The following is a 17,427-nucleotide window of genomic DNA, read 5'->3' as shown; positions in this document are numbered from 1 at the left end:
TTTCATTATATGGGGGCAACCCGGTCAGGGTGCTCCAAGTCGGTCGTTTGGTTGGTTTATGGTTTGGGCCAACCACGTGGTGTACCAACATGAGGTACCTTTCATGAATTATGACTCGGTCAGTTTGCCACCGAGCGACAAGCTAAGGTGTGATTTGGAATGGTCTTGAGTGGGACTATCCAGGAAAAATACAAATAGAAAATAAGCCTGTCCATGGCCAAAGCTATTAGTGAAACATATAGCAAAATGGGTCCGAAAACGAATGAAATGGGACTTGGACCAAGAATAACGGCAAGTTGGAGAAGAGATAGCAAGTTGGCGTAGAACATTTATATTTTGGACATAGTATGACCAACAAAAAAGTATATGGGGCCAAGGTGCTGGCTGGCCTCCAAAGTGGAGATATGGGCGACACAAAGTTTGTACCCAAGTACGAACAAGTATGGAAAAAAACAGGGTAAGGTACCAAGTACCATGAATAACTTCGGCTGTAGATGGCCGAGCGAGGCAAACGGCTCACCGTTGGAAAGGTCTTGGGGAGACCTATCTACCCTGAAAGTTTCATGAGGCTGAGTTGAAATACCACGGAGATATTAGGTGATGATGGTCCAATTCGGGGACCAAGTCGCAGGAAATGGCACTTGACCAAAATCACCCTTGGAAGGTGAATACCGGCTTACCGGTAAGAGATAGCGACTTGGCGTAGAATATTCATAAGTTGGGCGTGTAGAGACGCAACTTTTATTATATGGGGCCAACCCGGTCAGGGTGCTCCAAGTCGGTCGTTTGGTCGGTTTATGGTTTGGGCCGACCACGTGGTGTACCAAGTTGAGGTACCTTTCATGAATTATAACTCGGTCAGTTTGCCACCGAGCGACAAGCTGCGGTGTGTTTTGGAATGGTCTTGAGTGGGACTATCAAGGAAAAATACCATTCGAAAATCAGCTTGTCCATGGCCGAAGCTATTAGTGAAACATATAGCAAAATGGGTCCAAAAACGAATGAAATGGGAATTGGACCAAGAATAACGGCAAGTTGGAGAAGAGATAGCAAGTTGGCGTAGAACAATTATATTTGGTGCATGGCATGACCAACAAAAAAGTATATGGGGCCAAGGTGCTGGCTGGCCTCCAAAGTGGAGATATGGGCGATCCAAAGTTTGTACCCAAGTATGGCAAAAACTGGTAGAGGTACCTTTCATGAATTACTGCTCAGGCTGTATGGCACTTAGCGGGACGCTTGGCTCTGGTATGGAATAGTCTTGAGTGGGACTATCAAGGAAAAATACGAACAAAAAATCACCATGTCCACGGACGAAGGTATTAGCGAAACTTAGAGCGAAATTGCGACCAAGTCGCTGGAAATGGCCCTTGGACCAAGTATACCGTCAAGGCGGTACGAGATAGCGAGTTGACGTGGAATATTTATAAGTTTGCCTCCACGAGACGAAAGTTTAGTTATATGGGGCCAACCCGCTCAGGGTTGTCCAAGTCGGTCATATGGCTGATCGAAATTTTCGACCAAGTACTGAGAAAACAGGGTAAGGTACCGTGTACCTCGAATAACTTCGGCTGTAGATGTCCGAGCGAGGCGAACGGCATAGCGTTGGAAAGGTCTTGAGGTGCTCTAGGCATCCTGAAAGTATGAGAAAGCTACCTGGAAAACTCGTGGAGATATTAGAGAAACATAGGGCCCAAAAGATACCAAGTCGCAGGAAATGGGCCCTCCAAGAACACCCTAAAATCCCAATTACGGCTAAGTTGCAGGCCAGCTAGCGAAGTGAAATGTTCTAGGCATAACTAGAACACGTTAAGGCGCAACTTTTTGAATAAGAACTTTTTTCGATATCTGGTCCCCAAAGGGGGGATATGGGCGATCCAAGGATTTTTCCAAGTTTCGGTACTTTTTACGGTATCGCTTATAGCTCCGGCTGTATGCAAGCAAATGACAATCTAAGACATGATTTGGAAAGGTATTGAGTAGTACTAACTTACGTTAGAACACAGCGAAGCGCTATCGGTTCATGGCAAGGCCGATATAAGCAGTCAAAGATGAAAAATGTTGACAAAATGAACAAAAATTACCTTGGTACGCGAATAGCGGCCAGGGATGAAGAGGTACGAAGATGGTGTAGAACAATTATAATTAGGGCTTGGTACGTTCTAAAAGTTTGCCGAAGACCGCAAAGCGCTCAGACCCATAGAAAGTGGCCATTTGGGCCGAACAGTGCGTGCAAAGAGGTGAAAATGCAAAAATTGCACTTTGGGGGGCGATTTGCGGGGGGAAGGAGGGGTCGGAGGGCAAAATGTCTCTTGACTAAAAAGTCTTATCTCGTCGAGATCTACAATATTGCCGAAGACCGCAAAGCGCTAGCTCGCAATCGAAAAATCGAGATTTTGAAAATTTTCTAAGTCTTTGGCTCCCTAAGGAAAAGTTTCAAAAATCACGTTTGTCCCCAATTTTGAAGGGGAAGGAGTCGGTTCCGGGGCATGGTGTCTTCGGCAAAAAGTCTTATCTTTTTGCGTACTTTCGACTAGTTCAATAAAAATTTTTGACCCAAAAATTGTTCGGCGGACCCCTAGGTCGAAAAACCCGAAAAAAGTCGAAAAAAGTCGAAAATGTCGAAAAACGAGAAAACCTCATATTCGGACTCTACACGAGCCCCAGATATTGAAAAGTGAAATCCGCGGTCGATTTGGAACAAAAAATTTACCTAGGCAAAGTTGTATGGAGGTAGGGACCCCTGAGAAAAAAGTTTGGTCCCGAGGCTCCTTGGACCACCAAGTCCCTAGGTCGGACCAAAATCGGAAAAAATCCGACCAAAGTCGAAAGTGTCGAAAATTTTAAAAAACCCCTTTTGGGGCCCTATGGCCTCCCTAGATAATGAAAAGTGAGGTCCGCGGCCGATCCGGAAGAAAAACTTGACCTAGGCAAACTTGTATGACGGTGGGGACCCGAAAAATTTCGATGAGTGTAGTTTAGACAGGCCGGAAAATGTATCGGAGGTCCGTATCAAGGGACGTCTTTTAGTTCTATGGGGTGGTGGTCGTCGAACAAAGTCGCCTAGGTCGACCACCAGAAAGACCAGTCGTGTTGTAATGGATGTTTTGACCACTTTACTAGGGAAACCTAGTACGTCGAAGCAAATTTGGGGTTCGAGATGTGTTGGTGAAAGTTGGTCCAACCTAGGTGTGCTTGGTGGAGGTTGACCATGAAAGTAGAGCATGATGGGAATGACCATAACTTTGGTTCTAGATGTCGGATCGGTACACTTTCGGCAGTTTTGGAAAGGTGAAGGCCTGCTCTAGCTATGTATCCTACCAAGCTGAGCGCCTACTAGTGAGCCGGAGGAGGTATTAAGGGTCAAAGGCAAAAAGGGGTACCCTAAAGTGCATGTGACCAAGAAAATGGGAAAAACGGTATCGCCTATAGCTCAGGCTGTACGGCTCGGATCGGTAAGCTTGGATATGCGTTGGAAAGGTCTTGACGAGCGCTAGCTATGTGTCCTACCAAGCGAAGCGCTAGGTGTTGAGCAAGTCGGTCATATTAGAGGGCAAAGGTGAAAAATGGTGGTTTAGAGGCGAAAATTCACCTTATGATCGAAAATAGCGGGCGAACGATAAGAGCTACGAACACGGCGTAGAACAATCATAAGTACGTTATCACAAGACCTAACTTTGGCCAATATAGAGCGAGAAGATCGGAGGTACCCAAGAGGGTGATATGGCTGGTTCAATGTTGGACCAAAACGAGACTTGAGAAATGGGTTGAAACACGGTATCGCGAATAACTCAGGCTGTATGGAACGGATCGACAAGCTAAGATCAGTGTTGAAAAGGTCGAACCGAGCGCTAACTATAATCCCAAACAACCGAAGCGCTAAGTGTTGAGCAAAACTGAGTTATTAAGCGACAAAGTGGAAAAATAATACCAAAATGGCCAAAAATCACACAAGACCAAGAATACCGAGCAGGCGGTAAGAGATAGCGGGTTGACGTAGAATACTTATAAGTTTGCCTCTACGAGACCTAAAAGTCGGCCATAGAAAGCGAGAAGATCGGACCACTCTGGAAGGGTGATACGAGTGGTCAAAAATTGGCAAAAATGAAACATGGCTAAAATGGATTTGACTTGTGCACCGTATAGCTCCGGCAGTATGGCATGGATTGTTAAGCTAGGATATGTTTTGGAAAGGTAACACCCAGCGCTAGATACGACTTGAAGAAAGCAAAGCGCTAACTAGCATGATTTGGAAGTTATTAAGCGTCAAAGTCGAAAAATGTTACCAAAATTGAAACTCGAGTACATTGGGCCAAAAAGTACAAGTTGTGAAATTTGGACTTACGAGTAAAATACCGAGCAGGCGGTAAGAGATAGAGACTTGGTGTAGAACAATTATATGTTGGGCATGTTATAACCTATATTTGGCCCGAACATAGTGACGAGATCGGTGGTACCCAAAAGGGTGGTACAGGTGTTAGATGGTTTTCCCAGAGCATAAGCTCCACATGATATGGAAAACGGGAAACATCATAACTTCGGCTGTATGGCATGGAATGGAACGAACAAGGTATCGATGAAAAGAGAAAAGGTAGCGCTAACTATAATTTCTACCAAGCAAAGCGCTAGCATGTGACCGTTTGGGTGTTATTGTGAGTCAAAGTCAGAAATTGTTACCACGAGAGGCGAAAATCCGACTAAGTCCATGAATACCGGGCTGGCGGTAAGAGATACGGCTTGGCCGTAGAACATTTATAAGTTGGCCAATACAAGACCTAAGTTTCGTCCATAGACGACAAGAAGATCGAAGATACGTGAAGGTGAGATATGGGCGTCCCAAAGTGGGCCTTTGAAAAAGTGACAAACTTCCCTTATAACAGCATACACCAAATATCTCTGGCTCTATGGCACCGAATAAGAAGTTGAGCTCAGCGATAGAAAGGTGATAGTCAGCGCTAAATATCATACGAACAGAGTGAAGCGCTAAAGGGAAAGGATCTTGGTGATATAAGGTGACAAAGTCGAGAAAAGTTGCCTCAAAATCATGAAAAATGTGAAAAATTGGCTAAGTCCCGGGTGCCTTAAGGGCAGGTTGATCGAATGTACCGAGCTGGCGGTACGAGATAGAGACTTGGTGTAGAACAATTATATGTTTGGCATGGCAAGACCTACATTTGGTCAATACAAAGTGAGAAGATCAAAGAAACCCGTAAGGGTGATATTGGTGTCCAAAGGTAAAAAGCACTAAGTCTTGGAAAACTTATATGAAGAAAAAGGACCCTGATGGGTCATATAGGATGGATCGAAAAATCGGCTAAGTCCCAAAATGGGGATGTCAGAACTACACTCAAAGGTTACCACACCAAGCAAGGCAAACTTATATGAAGGAAAGGACCCTGATGGGTCATATGGTATTTTACGAAAAATCGGCTAAGTCCCAAAATGGGGATGTCAGAACTACACTCATGTGTTACCACACCAAGCAAGGCAAACTTATATGAAGGAAAGGACCCTGATGGGTCATATGGTATTTTACGAAAAATCGGCTAAGTCCCAAAATGGGGATGTCAGAACTACACTCAAATGTTACCACACCAAGCAAGGCAAACTTATATGAAGCAAAGGACCCTGATGGGTCATATGGTATTTTACGAAAAATCGGCTAAGTCCCAAAATGGGGATGTCAGAACTACACTCAAATGTTACCACACCAAGCAAGGCAAACTTATATGAAGCAAAGGACCCTGATGGGTCATATGGTATTTTACGAAAAATCGGCTAAGTCCCAAAATGGGGATGTCAGAACTACACTCAAATGTTACCACATCAAGCAAGGCAAACTTATATGAAGGCAAGGACCCTGATGGGTCATATGATATGGATCGAAAAATCGGCTAAGTCCCAAAATGGGGATGTCAGAACTACACTAAAATGTTACCACACCAAGCAAGGCAAACTTATATGAAGGCAAGGACCCTGATGGGTCATATGGTATTTTACGAAAAATCGGCTAAGTCCCAAAATGGGGATGTCAGAACTACACTCAAATGTTACCACACCAAGCAAGGCAAACTTATATGAAGGCAAGGACCCTGATGGGTCATATGGTATTTTACGAAAAATCGGCTAAGTCCCAAAATGGGATGTCAGAACTACACTCAAATGTTACCACACCAAGCAATGCAAACTTATATGAAGCAAAGGACCCTGATGGGTCATATGGTATTTTACGAAAAATCGGCTAAGTCCCAAAATGGGGATGTCAGAACTACACTAAAATGTTACCACACCAAGCAAGGCAAACTTATATGAAGGAAAGGACCCATATGGGTCATATGGCATTTTACGAAAAATCGGCTAAGTCCCAAAATGAGGATGTCAGAACTACACTAAAAAGTTACCACATCAAGCAAGGCAAAGTACCTAGGTGAACCCTAGGAAGAAACACGGACCAAGTCAGATGGCCTAAGTCAAGAGAACAAGTGACCTAGGCAAAGTTGTATGACGGTGAGGACCCTGAAAAATCTGGTTAGTGTAGTTTAGACAGGGGAGGTTTTTGGGTCGGCTGAACCTCCTTATTTTGGGTTTTGACCTCCTCAAGAAGCTACACCTAGGCAAACTGCCTAGGGTGAAAGTGCGAAGACCAATCGAATAGTAAGACAAGTTTTGACCGATCGCCCTAGGCAAGCTTGTATGAAGAAAGGGACCCTATGGGTCATATGGAAATACATGAAAAATCGGCTAAGTCCCAAAATTGGGATGTCTGAACTACACTAAAAAGTTACCACATCAAGCAAGGCAAAGTACCTAGGTGAACCCTAGGAAGAAACACGGACCAAGTCAGATGGCCTAAGTCAAGAGTGCAAGTGACCTAGGCAAAGTTGTATGACGGTGAGGACCCTGAAAAATCTGGTTAGTGTAGTTTAGACAGGGGAGGTTTTTGGGTCGGCTGAACCTCCTTATTTTGGGTTTTGACCTCCTCAAGAAGCTACACCTAGGCAAACTGCCTAGGGTGAAAGTGCGAAGACCAATCGAATAGTAAGACAAGTTTTGACCGATCGCCCTAGGCAAGCTTGTATGAAGAAAGGGACCCTATGGGTCATATGGAAATACATGAAAAATCGGCTAAGTCCCAAAATTGGGATGTCTGAACTACACTAAAAAGTTACCACATCAAGCAAGGCAAAGTACCTAGGTGAACCCTAAGAAGAAACACGGACCAAGTCAGATGGCCTAAGTCAAGAGTACAAGTGACCTAGGCAAAGTTGTATGGCGCTGAGGACCCTGAAAAATCGGGTTAGTGTAGTTCAGACAGGGGAGGTTTTTGGGTCGGCTGAACCTCCTTATTTTGGGTTTTGACCTCCTCAAGAAGCTACACCTAGGCAAACTGCCTAGGGTGAAAGTGCGAAGACCAATCGAATAGTAAGACAAGTTTTGACCGATCGCCCTAGGCAAGCTTGTATGAAGAAAGGGACCCTATGGGTCATATGGAAATATACGAAAAATCGGCTAAGTCCCAAAATTGGGATGTCTGAACTACACTAAAAAGTTACCACATCAAGCAAGGCAAAGTACCTAGGTGAACCCTAAGAAGAAACACGGACCAAGTCAGATGGCCTAAGTCAAGAGTACAAGTGACCTAGGCAAAGTTGTATGACGGTGAGGACCCTGAAAAATCTGGTTAGTGTAGTTCTGACAGGGGAGGTTTCTAGGTCGGCTGAACCTCCTTATTTCGGGTTTTGGCCTCCTCAAGAAGACAGACCTAGGCAAACTGCCTAGGGTGAAAGTGCGAAGACCAATCGAATAGTAAGACAAGTTTTGACCGATCGCCCTAGGCAAGCTTGTATGAAGAAAGGGACCCTATGGGTCATATGGAAATTCATGAAAAATCGGCTAAGTCCCAAAATTGGGATGTCAGAACTACACTAAAAAGTTACCACATCAAGCAAGGCAAAGTACCTAGGTGAACCCTAGGAAGAAACACGGACCAAGTCAGATGGCCTAAGTCAAGAGTATAAGTGACCTAGGGAAAGTTGTATGACGGTGAGGACCCTGAAAAATCGGGTTAGTGTAGTTAAGACAGGGGAGGTTTCAGGGTCGGCCAGACCTCCTTATTTCGGGTTTTGGCCTCCTCAAGAAGACAGACCTAGGCGAACTGCCTAGGGTGAAAGTGCGAAGACCAATCGAATAGTAAGACAAGTTTTGACCGATCGCCCTAGGCAAGCTTGTATGAAGAAAGGGACCCTATGGGTCATATGGAAATACATGAAAAATCGGCTAAGTCCCAAAATTGGGATGTCAGAACTACACTATAAAGTTACCACATTAGCAAGGCAGACTTGTATGAAGAACGGGACCCTGGTGAAAGTAGCAAATATCCCAAACCGAACATGAATATTATACACACAAGAGTACGAACATAAAGGAACACGGACCAAGCGTGCCGAGAGAATCGGTACTATAGAGCCCTCGTGGTTCTACACAAAGACTTTATGTTAGGGGTTCAAGCCCCATAGTACTCAAACGGTGACAGTAGCAAATATCCAAAAACGAACTGGAATTTACATTCTGTTGGTCATGCGGTCGTCCAAAGGGGTCTAGTATCCTGGGATGACAAGCATCACGGGCACAGTCTCGTATCAAAACAGTCGAAGAGGCCCGCGAAAGCTTGCTTTCCATGGCTATGCGATGCACAAATTGAGTTTCTCCGTAGTTATACACAGCGCACAGGTGAAAGTAGCAAATATCCCAAATCGAACATGAATTTTATACACACAAGAGTACAAACATAAAGGAACACGGACCAAGCGTACCGAGAGAATCGGTACTAGAGCCCTTGTGGTTCTACATTGAGAGCCCTCGTGGTTCTACATAGATACTTTATGTTAGGGGTTCCAACCCCATAGTACTAGAACGGTGGAAGTAGCAAATAAACCGAACGTGGAATTTACTTTCTGATGGTCATGCGGTCGTCCAAAGGGGTCTAGTATCCTGGGATGACAAGCATCACGGGCACAGCTCGTATCAAAACAGTCGAAGAGGCCCGCGAAAGCTTGCTTTCCATGGCTATGCGATGCACAAATTGAGTTTACTCACCGTAGTATAAAACGAACGAACCGAACCTATCCGAGTAGGGATAATGGGCGCAGTAACATACTTCTGTGACCCAGCGAGAGTTGAACGAGGTGACATGAACTGTCAGTGGCTTATATCAGATGGGATACATACATGAGATTGCTTTCAAATCTACACTCGAAAACCTAACCAAGTAAAAGCGAACGTGGGGAGGATTCGAAACTGGTAACGAAATCTTAAGCTGGAAAGAGTCATCACTATGGATACATATTATGCGAAACCAATCAAGTGCTCATTACTGATCCAAAACCGAAGAGCACTAGTGAACACCTTAATCTCACCCTAGTTCACATCCAAGTGATCGACCACGTGTGTGAAGCAAAGACCAATCGAATTCCTCAATGGACCGAACACTATGAACAAATGGCCAAAAACGTTATAACTATCCAAACATACTACTATCTAGCGAAAGTCATCACGATGGAACCATACCATGATCTTTAACCTATAGCGCTCACCATATTCCTACCCAGAGTGCAAGTGAACAGATTGCCCACCCTTACCCAGTTCACAACCACGTGATCGACTAACATACCGAGGTTACCACAAGTCAAAGTTATACGTTTAAAGCGCAAGACCAATCGAAAACCCCGAAAGCAATCTCGACCCAAAATGTATTATCCGTGAGTGTAGTCGAGTCTCGTACTCGTCATCTGTAATCGTCGGATAGAATATCCAGTACACGGTTGTCTTTCCAAATGAAATCTACATACAGAACTCGCTCTTGGCAAATGGGTGGCAATGGCGCAATCAGGAGCGAGTTCCCGTCCGGGTGCCAAGTGATTGGCAAATGTCTGGGGGAAAGCAACCATATATTGATTTGTCTGTTAGTGTACTGGGTGTTTGAGGTATGTAGTATCCACGCTTGGTTGGGTGTGTCAGAGGACCATGGCTGCGTTCACAACCCCAATTGGGGTACATCGGGAATGATTTTGTGGAACCGATGTGCCCGGCACACACTAAGTTTTGTTGCAAGTTAATAGTGTGCCATGTCCGGGGGGGTTGTGATTAAACTCTGGTGAATTGCGTACTGTGGTGATTGGGGTATGAAAGCCCCGCAGTTGCAATGATCGGACGCGCCTAGCGTGTCCTTTAGTTGATGGTAGGGAAATGAAGGCCCTTGTCAGCTCACCTAAGTATTCATGGAAGTTTGGCATAAGGTCGCTGTGGTAGGGGTATGAAGGCCCCGTCAGCGCATGCACAATCGGGCGCACGTGCGCTTAGCGGAGTCGAATGCCGCTCAAGTGCCTGTCCGGTGCATCGGGTGTGTGTGATACGAGGGCAATGAGGTTCGCACGGGGGCTCGCCTCCCGTGTGCTACCGGACTTGACAACATATAGAACGTGGTGTTTGCTCCTCCGGGTGCAATGGGACAATGAACATTCGAACGCAAAGTCGGAATTCTGGTTGATCCTACCAGTAATATACGCTCGTCTCAAAGGTTAAGCCATGCATGTCTAAGTACAAACAGATTTAATGTGAAACCGCATAAGGCTCAGTATAACAGCTATAATTTACGAGATCATCAACCTAGTTACTTGGATAACTGTGGAAAATCTAGAGCTAATACATGCAACATGCCAGGACCCTCGCGGGAACTGGTGCACTTATTAGTCAAACCAATCGCGGGTTCTCCGTGTCATTGAGTTGAAGTCTGGATAATGATGCTGATCGTATGGTCTCGCACCGACGACAGATCTCGCAAATATCTGCCCTATCAACTATGGATGGTAGTATAGAGGACTACCATGGTTGCAACGGGTAACGGGGAATCAGGGTTCGATTCCGGAGAGGGAGCCTGAGAAATGGCTACCACATCCAAGGAAGGCAGCAGGCGCGTAAATTACCCAATCCCGGGACGGGGAGGTAGTGACGAGAAATAACAATATGAAACTCTTTAATGATGTTTCATAATTGGAATGAGTAGAGCATAAATCCTTCTACGAGGATCAAGTGGAGGGCAAGTCTGGTGCCAGCAGCCGCGGTAATTCCAGCTCCACTAGCGTATATTAAAATTGTTGCGGTTAAAACGTTCGAAGTTGATACTTGTCCAACACAGTCCGGCTCCGCCGACCCGGTCAACCCGTGGTCGGTGGGCCAAGTCGGAATCTGGTTGCGACTCAATGGTGTGGTAGGGCACCAAGTCTGTGTCATGGTGTGCCCTTCAACGGGTGCAAGTGTAACATAGAGCTCGACCGCTCACGTTTACCTTGAACAAATTAGAGTGCTTAAAGCAGGGTGCCCAAACGCCCTAGAATAATCTTGCATGGAATAATGGAATACGACCTTGGTCTAATCTTTCATTGGTTTGTACTCAGACCGGAGGTAATGATTAACAGAAGTAGTTGGGGACACTAGTATTACGGCGCGAGAGGTGAAATTCGTAGACCGTCGTAAGACTAACTAAAGCGAAGGCATTTGTCAAGGATGCTTTCTTTAATCAAGAACGAAAGTTAGAGGATCGAAGGCGATTAGATACCGCCCTAGTTCTAACCGTAAACGATGCCAACTAGCAATTGGGAGACGCTACAACCAGGTGCTCTCAGTAGCTTCCGGGAAACCAAAGTCAGGTTCCGGGGGAAGTATGGTTGCAAAGTTGAAACTTAAAGGAATTGACGGAAGGGCACCACAATGAAATGGAGCTTGCGGTTCAATTTGACTCAACACGGGAAAACTTACCAGGTCCGAACTTATGGAGGTGAGACAGATTAATAGCTCTTTCTCAAATTTAAGGGTAGTGGTGCATGGCCGTTCTTAGTTCGTGGATTGATTTGTCTGGTTAATTCCGATAACGAACGTGACTCACATATGCTAACTAGAACGCAGTCAGCGTTAATGCGTCGATGCCGATTGGAACGGGTTAGGACCTTTCGGTGGAGTATGACCTGACACCTTCGCTGTTCGTGTGCGCAAGTGCACTTACGGTACGCTGCTTAGCAGGACAATTTGTGTTTAGCAAAATGAGATCGAGCGATAACAGGTCCGTGATGCCCTTAGATGTTCTGGGCTACACGCGTGCTACAATGTGGGTAGCAGCGTGTCTCCTATTCCGAGAGGAACGGGAAATCACTCAAATACTCACTTAGTAGGGATTATGGATTGCAATGGTCCATATGAACTCGGAACTTCTAGTAAGTGCTGGTCATCAGCCAGCGTTGAATACGTCCCTGCCCTTTGTACACACCGCCCGTCGCTACTACCGATGGATTATTTAGTGAGGTCTTTGGAGATGATCGTTCGCTGGATCCTCGTGAACCGCGTCTGCTTTATCGAAGTTGACCGAACTTGATGATTTAGAGGAAGTAAAAGTCGTAACAAGGTTTCCGTAGGTGAACCTGCGGAAGGATCATTAGTGGCCAAGTGATCCTTCCAGAAGTCCGAACCTGCGGGTTGAGACTTCGGCACAAGTTGCCATTTGATAATTGACGAAACACTATAGAAGTCCGAACCTGCGGGTTGAGACTTCGGCACAAGTTGCCATATGATAATTGACGAAACACTATAGAAGTCCGAACCTGCGGGTTGAGACTTCGGCACAAGTTGCCTTATACATGACTTCGAACAAATACACAAGTCCGAACCTGCGGGTTGAGACTTAGGCACAAGTTGCCTTATACATGACTTCGAACAAATACACAAGTCCGAACCTGCGGGTTGAGACTTAGGCACAAGTTGCCATATGAAAGTTGACGAAACACTAACAAGTCCGAACCTGCGGGTTGAGACTTAGGCACACGTTGCCTTATACATGACTTCGAACAAATACACAAGTCCGAACTTGCGGGTTGAGACTTAGGCACAAGTTGCCTTATACATACATTGGCCAAATAAACAGAAGTCCGAACCTGCGGGTTGAGACTTAGGCACAAGTTGCCATATTATATTCGATCAAACACTAAGTAGTCCGAACCTGCGGGTTGAGACTCAAGACCGTAACAAGATGTCACTATACAAGTCCGAACCTAAGGGTTGAGACTTAATGCGATCTAGATACCAAGTTGACATCCAATACCTGTTGAGCAAAACCAAAGATTCCCTGTTCTCGAATGAATACACTATATAACAGGGAATCATGAAGAAATCAAGCAAGCGTGAAACAAAGTCATCACTTGGGCATGCTCGATAGCCAACCACATGACCTTAACCTAAGAGAGCATGCAAACCACATGATACCTATAAACGATTAACCCGCCCTAGTTCAATCGTTCACCAAGTGATGACTTCAGTATGGCTAAGAGAAAAACTTTTAAATGGGAAAAACTCTAAGTCCGAACCTCCGGGTTGAGACTTCCGCGTCGGAGGTGGGCGCACCTCCTATCCGAAAGATGGTGAATCAGGGGTGTTCGATCAGCAATGGTCGAATGCCCCGTCGTAGTGCAACTATGACAATCAAAGTCAAGACCTCCGGGTTGAGACTTTCCGCGAGTACAAGCATAAAGGAACACGGACCAAGCCGTACCGAGAGAATCGGTACTAGAGCCCTTGTGGTTCTACATTGAGAGAGCCCTCGTGGTTCTCATTAGGGGCTTTATGCAAGTCGTACTCAATACTGTGGTGTGAAGTATAAAGTATAGTCCTCGCCTGGTCCACGCTGCTTCGGCGGTCCTGGGTAAGATAGTTAATTCTAGCTTGCCCTATAGTGGAATGAGGACACTTAATGCTTCGTCTTTTAGCGGCGGCTAGACTCCTCCTCACGGGGAACGAGTTGACGCGCACAGCGGCGGCTTACGCACTATGGCAATCATGGATGCCTGAAGATTCCGTGAAGTTCTCCCCTGGTCCACGCTGCCTCGGCAGTCCTGGGTAAAATGGAATATTTCCAGCTTGCCCTATAGTGGAAGAGGACTATCCAACAATACAAAGTCAAGACCTCCGGGTTGAGACTTTCCGCGTCGGTGGTGTCGCGCACCGCCTATCCGAAAGATGGTGTAACAGGGGTGTTCGATCAGCAATGGTCGGATGCCCCGTCATAGTCCAACTATGACAACCAAAGTCAAGACCTCCGGGTTGAGACTTTCCGCGTCCGGAGGTACGCGTACCGCCTACCCGAAAGATGGTGTGCTTCTGGGGTATTCGATGAGTCGGATACCCCGTCGTAGTCCAACTATGACAATCAAAGTCAAGACCTCCGGGTTGAGACTTCCGCGTCCGGAGGTACGCGTACCGCCTACCCGAAAGATGGTGTGCTTCTGGGGTATTCGATGAGTCGGATACCCCGTCGTAGTCCAACTATGACAATCAAAGTCAAGACCTCCGGGTTGAGACTTCCGCGTCCGGAGGTACGCGTACCGCCTACCCGAAAGATGGTGAATCAGGGGTGTTCGATCAGCAATGGTCGGATGCCCCGTCGTAGTCCAACTATGACAATCAAAGTCAAGACCTCCGGGTTGAGACTTTCTGCGAGTACAAGCATAAAGGAACACGGACCAAGCCGTACCGAGAGAATCGGTACTAGAGCCCTCGTGGTTCTACATTGAGAGAGCCCTCGTGGTTCTCATTAGGGGCTTTATGCAAGTCGTACTCAATACTGTGGTGTGAAGTATAAAGTATAGAGTCCTCCACTGGTCCACGCTGCTCCGGCGGTCCTGGGTAAGATAGTTCATTCTAGCTTGCCCTATGTGGAAGAGGACTCAATACCCTACCTGTTGAGCTTGAAACAAAGTCATCACTTGGGCATGCTCATATTGCCATACACAATTACATTATATTCGAATGAGCATGCAAGCGACCCTATATAGACCGAACCAAAACGATAGATACCGCCGTAGTTCACCCCCACCAAGTGATGACTTCAGTATGGCTAGTGTGTGAAGTATAAAGTATAGTCCTCCCCTGGTCCACACTGCTTCGGCGGTCCTGGGTAAGATAGTTAGTTCTAGCTTGCCCTATGTGGAAGAGGACACAATACTTAATACTTAGAGTACAAGCATAAAGGAACACGGACCAAGCCGTACCGAGAGAATCGGTACTAGAGCCCTCGCGGTTCTACATTGTGAGCCCTCGTGGTTCAAACTAGATACTTTATGCAAGGCGTACTCAAAACTGTGGTGTGAAGTATAAAGTATAGTCCTCATCTGGTCCACGCTGCTTCGGCGGTCCTGGGTAAGATAGTTAATTCTAGCTTGCCCTATGTGGAAGAGGACACAATACTTAATACTGTGGTGTAATGGACAAGGTATAGTCCTCCACTGGTCCACGCTGCTCCGGCGGTCCTGGGTAAGATAGTTCATTCTAGCTTGCCCTATGTGGAAGAGGACTCAATACCCTACCTGTTGAGCTTGAAACAAAGTCATCACTTGGGCATGCTCATATTGCCATACAATATTCCATTATCTACTAATGAGCATGCAGCTATATGATTATAACCTGTAAACGATTACCCCGCCGTAGTTCAGCGCTTCAACCAAGTGATGACTTCAGTATGGCTAGTGTGTGAAGTATAAAGTATAGTCCTCCCCTGGTCCACACTGCTTCGGCGGTCCTGGGTAAGATAGTTAGTTCTAGCTTGCCCTATGTGGAAGAGGGCACATTACTCAATACTGTGGTGTTATGAACAAAGTATAGTCCTCCTCTGGTCCACGCTGCTTCGGCGGTCCTGGGTAAGATAGTTAATTCTAGCTTGCCCTATGTGGAAGAGGGCATACAAGACAAAGTATTGTTCTCCCCTGGTCCACGCTGCTTCGGCGGTCCTGGGTAAGATAGTTAATTCTAGCTTGCCCTATGTGGAAGAGAGCATACATGAACCAAGAACGAAGGTTATGATCGAGGAATGATTCGACAACTAACCGATGGTATGAAATGTGAAGAATTCAAGCAAGCACACAATCAAGTCATCACTTGGGCATGCTCGATAGCCAACCTCATGACATTAACCTAGTAGAGCATGCGAAAACCAATATATATGTAAACGATGCCTCCCTAGTTCAGCGCTTCAACCAAGTGATGACTTCAGAATGGCTAAATCAAATCGGTTCAAAACATACCATCGGTACCCTATTGAAACACACAAGTCGATATCAAACCTCATGATTGTGTAGTCCTCCACTGGTCCACGCCGCTTCGGCCGTCCTGGGTAAAATGGAACATTCCAGCTTGCCCTATGTGGAAGAGGGCACATTACTCAATACTGTGGTGTGAAGTATAAAGTTCAGTTCTCCCCTGGTCCACGCTGCTTCGGCGGTCCTGGGTAAGATAGTTCATTCTAGCTTGCCCTATGTGGAAGAGGACACTTCATACTTCGTCTCTAAGCGGCGGCTTGACTCCTCCCTACGGGGAACGGGTTTACGCGCACAGCGGCGGCTTACGCACTATGGCAGTCATGGATGCCTTACGTTTCTATGAAAAGTGTGTTCCTCCCCTGGTCCACGCTGCTTCGGCAGTCCTGGGTAAGATAGTTAGTTCTAGCTTGCCCTATGTGGAAGAGGACACGTAGACTTACTGTGGTGTGAAGTATAAAGTTCAGTTCTCCCCTGGTCCACGCCGCTTCGGCCGTCCTGGGTAAAATGGATTCATCCAGCTTGCCCTATGTGGAATGAGGACACTTTATGCTTCGTCTCTAAGCGGCGGCTTGCTCCTCCCTACGGGGAACGGGTATACGCGCACAGCGGCGGCTTACGTTATGGCAGTCATGGATGCCTTACGTTTCCATGAAAAGTGTGTTCCTCCCCTGGTCCACGCTGCTTCGGCAGTCCTGGGTAAGATAGTTAGTTCTAGCTTGCCCTATGTGGAAGAGGACACGTAGACTTACTGTGGTGTGAAGTATAAGGTTCAGTTCTCCCCTGGTCCACGCCGCTTCGGCCGTCCTGGGTAAAATGGATTCATCCAGCTTGCCCTATGTGGAATGAGGACACTTTATGCTTCGTCTCTAAGCGGCGGCTTGCTCCTCCCTATGGGGAACGGGTATACGCGCACAGCGGCGGCTTACGCAAGTTAGTCACCCTCGGCAGTGGATCACTCGGCTCATGGATCGATGAAGACCGCAGCTAACTGCGCGTCATAATGTGAACTGCAGGACACATGAACATTGATAAGTTGAACGCATATTGCACGTCGTGGGAACCTACCATGATGTACAGATGACTGAGCGCTTATATTTGAGAAATGTATCGCATACATTTAACTACGCCGTGACACCCGTCACGAGACGTGCACCATGATGTTAACTAGGGTCGCGACGACCCGCTAGCATTAAAGAACCCGTGGTTTACAATATACTGGCATTGGAATTCGAAGTATTTAGAGCGTCGTGTTCCCGCGTGAGGCGGAAGTACGAGGAGAAGGCGTGCTTGTGGT

At 46.4% G+C, this 17,427-nt stretch overlaps 1 non-coding gene across 1 annotated transcript; it reads left to right on the top strand.

Annotated features, from left to right (window-relative positions):
- The first annotated feature begins 17,069 nt into the window (after positions 1 to 17,069).
- Positions 17,070 to 17,224, top strand: LOC131292307 (5.8S ribosomal RNA). The gene has a single exon (XR_009189979.1). It is a non-coding gene; the product is annotated as a 5.8S ribosomal RNA (ribosomal RNA).
- Positions 17,225 to 17,427: the final 203 nt, after the last annotated feature.

This window comes from Anopheles ziemanni (genome assembly GCF_943734765.1).
Source record: "Anopheles ziemanni chromosome X unlocalized genomic scaffold, idAnoZiCoDA_A2_x.2 X_unloc_46, whole genome shotgun sequence".
In the NCBI taxonomy this organism is placed as follows: domain Eukaryota; kingdom Metazoa; phylum Arthropoda; class Insecta; order Diptera; family Culicidae; genus Anopheles; species Anopheles ziemanni.
This window is presented reverse-complemented; position numbering and strand designations above follow the sequence as displayed.